This window comes from Podarcis muralis, chromosome 14, assembly GCF_964188315.1.
Source record: "Podarcis muralis chromosome 14, rPodMur119.hap1.1, whole genome shotgun sequence".
Lineage (NCBI taxonomy): Eukaryota > Metazoa > Chordata > Lepidosauria > Squamata > Lacertidae > Podarcis > Podarcis muralis.
In genome coordinates, this window is record NC_135668.1 from 6,529,270 (window position 1) to 6,542,077 (window position 12,808).

A 12,808-nucleotide genomic window follows, 5' to 3' on the forward strand; every position below is an offset into this window, starting at 1 on the left:
ATGCAGCAAAGGCACTTTGAGGTCACAGAATTCAACTTCTTTCAGTACAGAGTCCAGCAATTTGTTTTTTATTGTTTGTTTTTAAGTAGAATACATAAAAAAACTACAAGTCAGCACATAAGCCAAACCAGCTTCCAAAAACATCAAAATAGATAGGCTCTGAGGCAGTGAAAATTCCCATTTGTTTGAGTGGCACCAGCAAGGTTAGGATTTCTGAGAACAGCAAAAAAATAAAAATAAAGCTTAAAAGAGCTGATTCTAAATTGAATGAACGCTAAACAACTTTGGGGGATGGTTGGGTGTGTGGTTTTTCAATGACATAATAGGAACAACAGACATTGTGGCGCTGTGGGTAAAAGCCTCAGCGCCTAGGGCTTGCCGATCGAAAGGTCGGCGGTTCGAATCCCCGCTGCGGGGTGCGCTCCCGTTGTTCGGTCCCAGCGCCTGCCAACCTAGCAGTTCGAAAGCACCCCTGGGTGCAAGTAGATAAATAGGGACCGCTTACTAGCGGGAAGGTAAACGGCGTTTCCGTGTGTGGCTCTGGCTCGCCAGAGCAGCGATGTCACACTGGCCACGTGACCCGGAAGTGTCTCCGGACAGCGCTGGCCCCCGGCCTCTTGAGTGAGATGGGCGCACAACCCTAGAGTCTGTCAAGACTGGCCCGTACGGGCAGGGGTACCTTTACCTTTTATTTTCGGGGGGGGGGGGGAGAGGTGTTTGTATAAAAACCCACACGTATTGAGGAAACATTCCCTACAGAGGTTTTGTTATGTGGGGATTTCAATGTTATGTGGGTATTTTCAATGGGGGTGGGATCATGCCGAAATAAGTAAAGCTATTGCCCTAGATGAGGACAATATTAACACTGCAGACAGATCCTCACAAAATAGGATTATCTATAAATACAGGCAAATATACTTCTATATCCCAGAATGCCCCAACCAGCTCTGGAATATGCCCTCATTTGACGATGGCTGAGAATGAAAGGAGATGCAAAGAGGGACTGTCTACTGTGGAGGCCGGGGACGTATGGCAGCCACATGACCGTCAAAGAGAGGGTCTTGCTGTAACAAGAGAGTCCACTGCTGGCCGATTTTGGCACCTTCAGCTAACAGCTCCAAGCCATGTACACAGACCCCGTGAGGACCCAGACTGCCACCGCCTGATCTGGGAGCTGAAGCAGGGGGATCGGTTGGTGGGGAAGTATGCCAGTGAATTTCAGCTGCTGGCACAGGAATTGGCCTGGAATTAGGCAGCTCTAGTGGACCAGTTTCAAGAAGGGCTTTCAGACCCGGTTCTAAACGAACTGGCCCACTCAGAGTGCATGGCGGACCTGCAAAACCTGATTCACCTGCGCCTCAGGATTGATGGATGCCTACAACAGTGCAAATCTGGTGGCACTTTCTTTAGGGGGTTCTATGCCCCAACGCGCTCTGAAAGCGCCTCTTGCTGAGGAGCCAATGCAAATAAGGGGAAATCACCCTCATCTGACACCAGCTGAGAATGAAAGGAGACGCAGAGAGGGACTGTGTCTCTACTGGAGGCTGGGGACATATGGCAGCCACATGCCCATCAAAGAGGGAGTTTGCTCCCTGCCGGGGAAGCGGAATCCCCCTGGCTTAGATGGGCTGCTAAGTATGAAGTTTACGGCATGTAATGCCTTAAGAGAGAATATTATGAAAATGATATACAGGTGGTACATGACCCCAGTCAAGCTTGCAAAAATCTATCATCTGCCCGATAATAAGTGTTTGAAATGTAAAGAAACTGAAGGTACATTCTTTCACCTTTGGTGGACGTGCCCAAGGATTAAGGCTTTCTGGGAGATGATATATAATGAAATGAAAAAGGTATTTAAATATACCTTCTTGAAGAAACCAGAGGCCTTTCTCCTGGGCATCGTAGGCCAATTGGTGCCAAAAAAGGATAGAACTTTCTTTATGCCACGACAGCAGCAAGAATACTTATTGCAAAGTATTGGAAGACAAGATCTACCCAACCTGGAAGAATGGCAGATGAAGGTGATGGACTATATGGAACTGGCAGAAATGACCGGCAGAATCCGAGACCAGGGAGAAGAGTCGGTGGAAGAAGATTGGAAGAAATTTAAAGACTATCTACAGAAATATTGTAAAATTAATGAATGTTAGAATGATGTTGGATAAAAAGTTAAGTGGTTTTTAGCTATAACGCTATAAGGAACATGAAAAAAATGGATTATTAACAGGTAAAAATTTAATGGTATAATATTTTAAGATTAAAGATTAGGATAAACAAAGAGGGAAAGGATTTGCATGCACACGAAAGCTCATACCAAGAACTAACTTAGTTGGTCTTTAAGGTGCTACTGGAAGGAATTTTTTTTTGTTTTAACTGGTGGTTAAACTAGGTTTCCACCCATAATTAATACCTGGTACCCTTCATTGCCGAGATTTTGGAGTGGCTGCGGGGGGGCACACTATTCACCAAACTGGACTTGTGGGAAGGCTATAACCTGGTGCACATCTGTGAGGGTGATGGATGGAAGACAGCATTTTGGACACAATATGGGCACTTTGAGTACACCGCAATGACGCACAGCAATGACCACTGGGCTTTCCTTCTCTTGTTGCTCCTCCAGTTCATCATTTTGTTGTTCCTCTGATTCACTGCTTGTGGCACTTTGCAAAGTGGGATCCCTGCTCTGGGATCCTTACCTGGGAAAGCGGAGGTCCCCGATCTCCCCAATGAGGGGCCCTTTCTCCAGCAGATCCCTCATTTTCCCCAACAGAGAACCTGGGAGGGGAGGGAAGAAACATGGGAGGGGAGGTTGAGCAAGGCAATGGGAGTGACAAAAAAGGGAACTCAGAAAATTCAACAGGAAAATTCCCTGGACCATCTTTAAAAACTAGGCATGTGGTGGGGGCACAAATCTTCAGGATGCCTCCCCCCTTTCCCATGACTTTACCTTCTACGCCACCAGCGGCACCTTATGCAAAACATCTTCAGAACCAGAAAGACCACAAAAGGCTTTCAAGACCACAAAAGAAGGATCGCTGCTTTATGGGCTGCTAACTGATCCAACTGGCTCTCAACTGACCCAGGGATCCTAGAACTCACCTGGCCTCCTAGGAAACAAAACATTCTGCAGGATTCCACAGCTGGTTGTGAGGTCAGAGCCTGGCCAAGGACTGGAGCCAATGGGCTCTGGGCTCCAGGAACGCTCTCTCTGCCAGGCCCATGGCACCACTGGATGACTTCAGGAAGCTGCCAGGCATCTGGCCCAGCCCTGCATTTACCCCCAAGCAGAAGGCTCAGGCAGCTGGATCTAGGCTCTCCTTAAGAGTTTCCCCAAACCCTCCCAGCTTTGCATCCCTCTGGATAATCGAGAAAATAAGGCAGGCTAGGACTGTGGTCCAATTTCTGGCACGTCCTTAAAACTCACCTGTTTGCCCAGGTGTTGTTGGCTGGCTAGTGGTCCATCATTTAGTCATGGTGTATTAGATCTTAAATTTTTTTTTTTGGGGGGGGGGGGCTTCATTGTATTATGGAGCCACCTTCTCTCTCTGCCTGGGTGCTCACCCACATTCGCCACCTCCAGGCATCTTTTTAAAACATGTTTGTGCACCTAGAGGCCTTTCTTGGTGCTTTATTGTATTATTACATGAAAACTCCATCTTTTCTCCGAGGAACTCAAAGTGGTGTACAAGATGCAATGCCAAATTATCCTCACAATCACCCTGTGAGGTAGGCTAGGCTGAGAGCCCGAAACCTGGTCCAAGGTCACCCAGGGAGCTTGATAGCCAAGAGGGGACTTGAAGCCTGGACACCTGGGTCCTCGTCCGGTCTGGACACCGCAGTGTATTAACAACTTGGATGGTTTTAAAGGAGGATCAGACAATGAAGGAGAAGGCAAACAGCGACTACTAGCCATGGTTGCAATACTTTGCCTTCACAATTGGAATTAGTAATACTTTGGTTTTTTTTTAAAGATATTTATTAGAATTTTACAAAATGAACAAGAAAAAAGAAAAATACAAAGTAAAAATAGATAAAAGAAAAAAGACAATTCCATCTTTCCATCACTTTCTTTCATTAGCTTATTTCCCGGACCTCCTCACACCTCCCTTTTTGTATTCCAGTTCAATTTGTTAGTAAAGCAAATCCTTTCCCTTCTTTGTTTATCTTAATCTTTAATCTTAAAATAATGTAACATTAAATTTTTGTCTATTAATAATCCATTTTTTCCATACTCCTTATAGTACTATAACTAAAAACCACATAACTTTCATCCAACATCATTTTAACACTCATTAATTTTACAATATTTCTGTAGGTAGTCTTTAAATTTCTTCCAATCTTCTTCCACCGACTCTTCTCCCTGGTCTCGGATTCTGCCGGTCATTTCTGCCAGTTCCATGTAGTCCATCACCTTCATCTGCCATTCTTCCAGGGTGGGTAGATCTTGTGTGGAATTAGTAATGCTTTGGAACAGGGCCGGCCCAAGACATTTTGGCACCTGAGCTGAACCGTTAATTTGCACACACACAACCCACGCCCCGCCCCCAATTCATGGAGGTGATGGTATGGAAGAAATTTGGCTTCATCTGAAAAATGTACAAAACCAGACTTTTAAACACAACACTGTAGTCCCCACACAATGAAGCCCGCAAAAATCAGGTTGTAGTGTTTTGTGCCTTCTGGAACTTGAGTCTACCTGCTTTTAGCGTTCCAATTCCGACACCAAGGAAGATTGTGCAAGCTCAGTGTTGCCCCCCACCCCCCCTGCCCAACACACTCAGGTGCCAGGTTCAAATTCCAACTCCTTTGTAAAGCTCACATGGTCACTTTGAGCCAATTACAAACTCTCAGCCTAACCCACCTCACCAGACGGTTGTGAGGAAGCAATGTGCAAGGGAAGGGATAATGTACAGTATCTTTATCTCCAACAGATAAAATAATATTTTTTTAAAAAATTATTGAGTTGAAAAAACATTGTGTTATGATCTACCGTTCAAAAGCAGCCATTCGAGCCTAGCATGCAAAACCCTAGCCCTTGCATTGCATGGTGCCTTGCAGTGTCCACACATTCACTGACAGAGATAAGGCACACCCAATACCCAATCCTGAGATTAGTTTCACAAAGACCCTGGGAAGGCAGTTGAGGGTGCGCTTGTCAAAGACCATGTTGAGATGCTCAGCGCCCAGCATCTCCACCATGTGCATTTTCTCCTCCTGCAGGCCGCGCCATTGCTTGCAGAGTTCTAGGCTGCAGCAGCTGACACTGTCGTCCCCATCCGCATACACAAAGTCTGGGATCGGTTTTGGGAAGATGCCTGTGCCTGAATTTGTTTTGTATGTGGAGATCGGTGCACATGGACCAACACACAGTCTTCGCAGTAAGGCTCTATTCCAATGGTATAAGTATCAGGATGACCGGTAGATTCTTATCTGCTGCAGCCTTCACCTGCCTCTGCAACATACCGCTTGTTATCTTCCACCTGTTCTGCCATTGAGGACTTCTTGGATAATTCTTTGTCCAGCTCCTCCCCTTTGACCTCACCGCCTTGGGTGACCCTACCAGGAGTACTGGACTCCAGACGGCTTCGCTCACAAGGATCACAGATGTTGAAAAACTCCTCTCTATGGCGGTGGCACCTCCATCTCACCACATCAGGCTTGTCCAGCTTGGCCTCCCAGGCACAGCAAGGGACCAGAGGAAGGGGGGGTGGCAGCCTGCCTGAGGGGTGCATCCACACAGCACAAACCTTTGACCCTTACTCTTGACAGCCAGCTGACTCTTGGGACCATGAAGACTCCCTCCAGTGTGGACTTAATTTATGGTTATGACCTGGACAGCTCCCCTCAGTGCCTGCTTTTCATGTTGCTATGGAAAGGCACCTAGGCTGTGTCCAAAGCCAATACCTTTCTGTGCCTGGTTTCATGAACTACGCATGGAAAATGCTAGCCAGACTATGGATCCATCCAGTCAAATACTGTCTACAGGGACAGGCAGCTCCTCTCCAAGGTTCAGCCAAGCATCTTTCACAGCCCTCCCTAGAGACTGAATGTAGGTCTTCGGCATGCAGAACATAGACCCATAGAATTGTAGAGTTGGAAGGGACCATGAGGGTCATCTAGTCCAACCCCCTGCAATGTGGGGCTCAAACCCACAACCCTGAGATTAAGAGTGTCATGCTCCACCGACTGAGCTATCCCATGCTCTGCCGCTGAGCCATGTGGCCCTTCTCCATGGATGAGAAAGATGAGGGAGACATTTGATCTTGATTACCTTTTAATGAAAAAGAGCCACCTACTTCACACTTTCTTCTCAGACCAATACACAAACCGAAACACAGGTAGCCTTTTACATTTGTACACCTAAGGATTTTTCTATGCCATTCCAACCAACCAATGTGTATCACCTTTGGGGAAATTGTAGCGAGGATGCCTGAGAATGTGAACAAATTGCTTTGGATATCGGAAAAGCTCCATAGCATAGAAGTGCAACAAAAACATAGTTGCTGTAATAAACGTGCAGGAACATCCAGCTATGATTTAGCACCTTCTTCACAGCCTGCTGGAATGTGCTTTGCCTATGTGTTCTAGAGTCCTAGGCCTGGCATGCTCTGCCTTAATGGCTTTCCCGTAGTTGCCTGCCACGGTTCTGTAGCCACCAATTGTCTCTCTCTAGTTACAAAGGGACACCTGATCTTGGGACTGGATCGACAGTGAGAAATCTGGCAGAAGGCCTCAAGATCCAGCTGGAAAGGGACTACTGCTCAGCAGCAGAACAGCTGCCTTGGCATGCAGAAGGCCCCAGGCAGGGTCAATCCAGCTAAAAGAACCTGGTGACTGGGTCTGGATGAGACCAGTCATAGCAGACAATACAGCACTGAGCTGGGAGGAAGGAGCTTTCCATGTTCCCGAGCTGTTTACAGGGGAAAAGAGCTTATAGATTATTGCTATTGTAAATTGGTGATAGAATGCAAATTGCCCCCCTTGTGTTAAACTGACATGCAATTTATACTTGTGTCTGTAAGCGGCAGGGTGAAGGATGGTGGGCTTGGAAAGGCGTTCGAGATGAGTAAAGAGCATTTGTCTCCCCAGCCAGTCCCTTTAGCCATGATTCATCATAAGACCCGTTGTATATTTAAATATTAAAGCTGATCTATGCAAGGCGTCTCTCTGGAGCCTATTAAAAATTCACTTCCCCCTTTACAAATACATAGTAACTCACTAAAACAGATGAAGTGAATGCTCCTCACGTACCAGAAAAGCAAGTTCTTGGTTCAAAAACAAATTGTGAGGACACTGCGTAGGAGGCAGAAGAGTTGTGAGCTCTTCTGCAGTTGAATGCCATGCTTTGCTGATGATTCTCATCTTTGCCTTTTATCACTGTTACGTTAAAGGTCAACGGCTCAAGGGACAAGCTCTTTCCTTCGCAGCTCACTGGCAGTCATGGACTCAGGTTCAGCTGCCAACATCTCCCTCTATAGCTGTGCAAGACTCCTGACTGAGCCCCTGAAGAGCCCCTGTCTGACCTTGTGGGCAAAACCAACCTGCTTCTCTCCAGATGTTAGATAACAGAGCCACCCATTGCCCCATATCATGTTGGCTGGGGCTGATGGAAGTTGTAATCCAAAACAGTTGGAGGGCACCAAATTGGGGTCCAATAGTCTGACTTTGTACTGTATAAGGAAGCAGGATAGATGGAAAACACAAATGTTGAGAAGGGATTTAGCACTTAAGCTGCTCAGATATATAACTAATGCTTAACCTTGACTTCTTGCCTTAACAATGAGTATAATTCCAACTGTATAGTGAAGCTCTCCTTTCATCTGCCTGGCTAAATGTTGGTCTCCTAAGGGCAGCCCCCTCATCCAGGTGTGTTCCATGTGTGTGTACTGAACCGTCAGTAAATCACACTGTCAAAGTTGGAGTTAACTCTTTATTAGCAAAAACACAATCTTCACATAACTTGGCTGAGTGTCAGGCCTAATGAGCACAGCAGCTCATCCCCAGTAGGTCTAGCCCCATGAATCAGTTGCTGAAACTGGAAGTCCCCATCTCCTCACGGCTCTCTTAAGTTCCCTCCTTTCCAGGGCTTCTTCCAAGCAACAAGAGACTGCATGCAGCCTGCTGTCATGTGAGCCAGTGTGGTGTAGTGGTTAAGAGCAGTAGTCACGTAATCTGGGGAACCGGGTTCGCGTCTCCACTCCTCCACATGCAGCTGCTGGGTGACCTTGGGCCAGTCACACTTCTTTGAAGTCTCTCAGCCTCACTCACCTCACAGAGTGTTTGTTGTGGGGGAGGAAGGGAAAGGAGAATGTTAGCCGCTTTGAGACTCCTGAAGGGGAGTGAAAGGCGGGATATCAAATCCAAATCCAAACTCTGTCGCTCCACCTGTTTCAGCTCTCTTCTGGTTCTGGGAAACAAGCGGGGAGGGGAGCTTGTCACAGCAGAAGGGGGGAGATACCTGCGACTCTTCAACTGCCAGACTCATCTCTGCCTCTTAGCCTCTCTCCCACTTGCCTGCTTCAGCTTCTACCAGGGCCGTCTTTAGCAGATGCGGTGCCGGGGTGCAAATATCTGCTCAGTGCCCCCAAATTACCACGGATAGTGGGGTGTGTGTGTGTGAAGCTGCGCACTGCCAGCCATTGGGGGGGGGGGCTGTGTGCGCAACTCTTCCCCATGCCGCTGCGGTAGAGCAATCCCCACAGAGGCTTGGGAGGAAAGCTGCTCGCCCGCCAGCATATGTTTGACAGGGAGCAGCTGGCGGGTGTGCAGGGAAAGGGGAGGCCACCGGCAAAGCCACACAGCTCCCCCACTGGCTGGTCCATCCCTGAGAGGCCAACACCCTGGCGCAACAAACCACTAAGCCACATGGGAAAGACGGCTCTGGCTTGTACCTCTGATTCTGGACTCCTCTCTGTCACCGACTCTCCCAGCTCATTAAGCCCTGTTACTTCTTCCCAGTCTTCCCCTTTTCCCTCTGACCACTCATCGTTGTCCCACCTCCACTCCCTGGGCTCCGAGGCTTCTTCCCTTGGTGGTTCCCCAGCCAGTTCCTCCCACCATTCTTCTGCATGCAACCAGTCCATGACATCTAGGTATTGTTGGACTACAACTCCCACCAGCCTCAGCCTGCATGCTTAATGGTCAGGGATGGGGAAGGCTGCTCTAGGTAAACCCCAGCCTAACTTGCTTCTCCTTGGGGGGGGGGGCGGGGGGCGGGGAGAGGAGTCCTTGTGACTTGCATCAACCTGGCTTGCAATCTGTCTCCCACTGTAGGTAGAGGCAAATCTCCTGTGGATTTCAAGAGGAGGGGACTGGATGGATTGCCCTCTGCCTAGCCCTGGCTCATGCAAATAGAGAAACGGAGGTGGGCTTCTGCAGACCCACCAACATTTCTTTCCCCTGCTGGAGAATCTCCGGAAAGAAAACTTCAGCTCCACACATACCCAGCCTCTCTCCTCCTCACCAACCCAGTCTAGGGAAACAGCCACGAAGGGAAAGTGATTCTGCATCAAATCTGTTTACATTTTCAGCAGAAATGGCAGAAAAAGATTTGACACCCCCTGAGATATTTGGTGATTTCTGCATAAAGAAAGCGGGTTGGGGGGGGCGGATAACTCATTTTAGGTAGTCGACGAAGCTGGCAAATGCAATTTGCGAGTAAGAATTTATCTTTGTGTAAATTAATTTGTGTGTGTGTGTGTGTGTGTTTAAACTCATTAAGTATGTCAGTGTGGCTCAGTAAATCTGATAAAGTTGCAAACGCATTAGAAGCAGCTGTCTCTGTCCCAAGAGAAGGATGTTTCTACTGCATCTATTAATTCTGTAGGCATATAAAATTAGGCCTCCCTTTCGCCCTGACCTCCATTCCCAGCAAAAGCAGCAGCTCTCACCTCCCCAACCTTGCAGGGCTTATTCTGACTGCAGGCTGCTCAAGGCTCTCTGCCAGGTGGCTCTGTGAAAAAGCCTGTTGTGGACCACCCTTCTAGCTGAGACCCTGGGGACAGGGGATTTCATGGTCCCTCTCCCAGCCCGGAAACGTAGGCAAGCCCTGGAAAAGGGCTCCAGGGAGCCGGCACCCCGCCCTGCCAGTGGCTGGTTCTCACAGCAGGGCCTGTTCTGCACCCTCCTCGCTCTCTGTTTTCTGAGGGGCATTTTGGACAAAAGCAGTATTTGTGTCAGGGGAAGGTGCTGTCAGCCAAGGACACAGAGACCCCAGAAGCGGTTTTGCCCAAACCCTGTGAGTCAGCCAGCTTTTCAAAACAAGTCACCAAATACACAAAGACGTTTCACTCCCTTGAGCAGTTTTGGAAACTAGTTCTTTCTGAGGAGGCAGCAGCAGCAGCAGAATCTCCCCCTCCTGGCCAGGATGGGCTCCCTTAGGAAGAAGCACCCGCTGCCACTCGCATGCAGAATCAGGAGAGGCCTAATTAGCCCAAGGCCAGCAGGACCGGTTGCATGCATTCGTCAGCAAACGCCCTGAAGCTCCAGTCATCTGTGAGGATTCAAGAGGAAGCAGAGGCTACGTCTACAGGGAGCCCAGGTCACACAAAGCTTGTCTGCCTCCCATGAACTGTCTTCAGAGCAGGGGCCAAGGGGGGGATGTGGGGGTCTCAGAAGAAGAGAAGGTCCCTTACAGGTGCTTTCCCCTCTAAGCAGTTCCTGAGGGTCAGCCTGCCTGGGTGCCATCCCTAGTTAAAAATTCTCTCCTGCCCAGAGGAAAAAAATGAGATGGGTGGTTCTGAATTTTGCCTTTTCCAGCATGGGAGTGGGCAGGACAGGGCAGAACAGAGTTATCCCTCTCTCCCTCCCTCCAAGAAGCCAACTGAGGAGCCAGTCTGACTGGAGGCTATGGTAGCAAACAGCCCGGCTGGGAATTATTCAGGGGAGTGACAAAGGAGACAGCTCTGGTGTCAGAAGCTCTGCTGTGAAACATATTTTGAAACAGGATGTCCCCTGCCCAGGGCTCTCTCCACTCTCACGTTTGGGTCTTTTGCTCTAAACCAGCAACGTAAGCCCATCTCTCCTTTGCCTTCACTCTTGGGGCTTGGATTAGGATAAACGACAGCACTGTTTTTTGCTCCTGCAATCTGGTTGCAGCAGGAGAATCAAGGCCTGCCGGAGAGAAGTAGAAAAAAGTTGACCCAGATGCCACCCAGCAGCCTCTCGCCTTTGTCCCACTTATTTGTGACTGCAAAGGTCAGGTAGGTGAAATCTCTGTGCCGGTTCTCTGCGCCTGACTCTGGAAATCAATTTGTGGCTATAATTAGGAGTCCGAGAGCTCTTCTTTCTTAGGCACATAAACCCCAGCAGAAACCCCAGGAAGAAATTAATCCCAATGGGAACAGACTTTCCAGCCTCCTTAGAGGCTCAGATCCTGGAAGGTGCAGAAGGAAGTCTCACGTGGACTCCTCAGCCAACTCTCTCAGCTTTAGGCAGAAATATCGGCGGTGAGGTTTGTTAACTGCCCATCTACATTTTGCTATTGTCTGCTGAAACATAAATGAGTATTGATCTGAAATGGTAAAAGAAGTATTGTTTTGGCGAGGTGAGGCGTCTTGGCAGCCGGTTCCTTTGCTGCTGGCCGCAAAAGTCCTCGTTTATTTTGCCTTCCAAATTCGGATTTAATATTCCTCATGGCTGGCTCATAATTTGATTTGTATACCACCTTGTCATCCCCGTAGAAAGATTAATTCCCGAGTCCTGGCCTGGGGCTGTCTTCCAAACACGATCCAGAATTCTGACAGCCTCCGGAAGCAGATTCTGCCCCGCACGGTCACTCAAGCCTTGAGACAGGCTGTTTCCAAAGAGAACGCATGTGCAAAATCTCTAACGAATTTTGCCAAAGAAGCAGCAACATGAAAAGTGGTGGCAGAGCCAGAATGAGGCCATTGGTCAGCTGAGGCATCAGGGGGACTCCCCCCCCCCAACTGGATGATGTGTGGATAGATGCACTTATTTGCAGGACTTCCATTTGAACACCTCTGGGGGTAGGCGACCCCAGCATGGCCCAGTCCAGCGCTCCTCTCCACAGGTGGCAGGAGAATTCACCTGCCAAGGGCTGCATTGGCTGGCTGAGCTCCCCCCTGCGTGGGCAGGCAAGTGGTACAGCGTGGCCCCACTTGGCTCCAGTGGAGTGCAGCTGGGTCGTTTTAGACTCTGAACTTTTGATGGTGTTTGCAGGCCTCTCTTACTCATTCAAGGTCTCCTCACTCACTTCAGAACACAGCAGCCACCAGCCTGCCTGCATCTGCTCATTCTGGTGAGTGAGGGCCCAGACATCTGCCCCAAAGTCCTTCCCTGGTGCTACCATGACCCCCCTTTTTTTGTCACCCAGTGCCACCTCAGACCCCCTCAGGGCCTGGGTGTGCAGTTATTTCCAGAGTGGCAACAGCTGGGCTAGTCTGTTGTAAGGAAAACCACCAAGTATATTGTGGCACCAAAGGTAGGATGGTGGCATGAGCATTCCTGGACCAGATGCATGAAGTGGAATCCGTAACTGACAGGTTGTGGGGAGGGGGGGTGTCTACTGTCCTACCAATGCTCAGCCTCCGCTGCCCGACACACACACACACACACACACACACACACACACACTGCTGCTGCCTCTCCTTCCAGGCTTCCTCTAATCCTGCATTCAGCAAGTTGTGGGGATGACGTTGCAGAGGCTTTGGGGATGAGGAGCACTGAGGCTGGAGATGTGCCGCCGGGTAAAAATAGAAAAGTGAGTGATGTTTGGAACAAATGAGCCTCGGTGTAAATGGCATGTTTTGACAGCGGATCTTCATTAAGCTGCGGATTATCCATTATG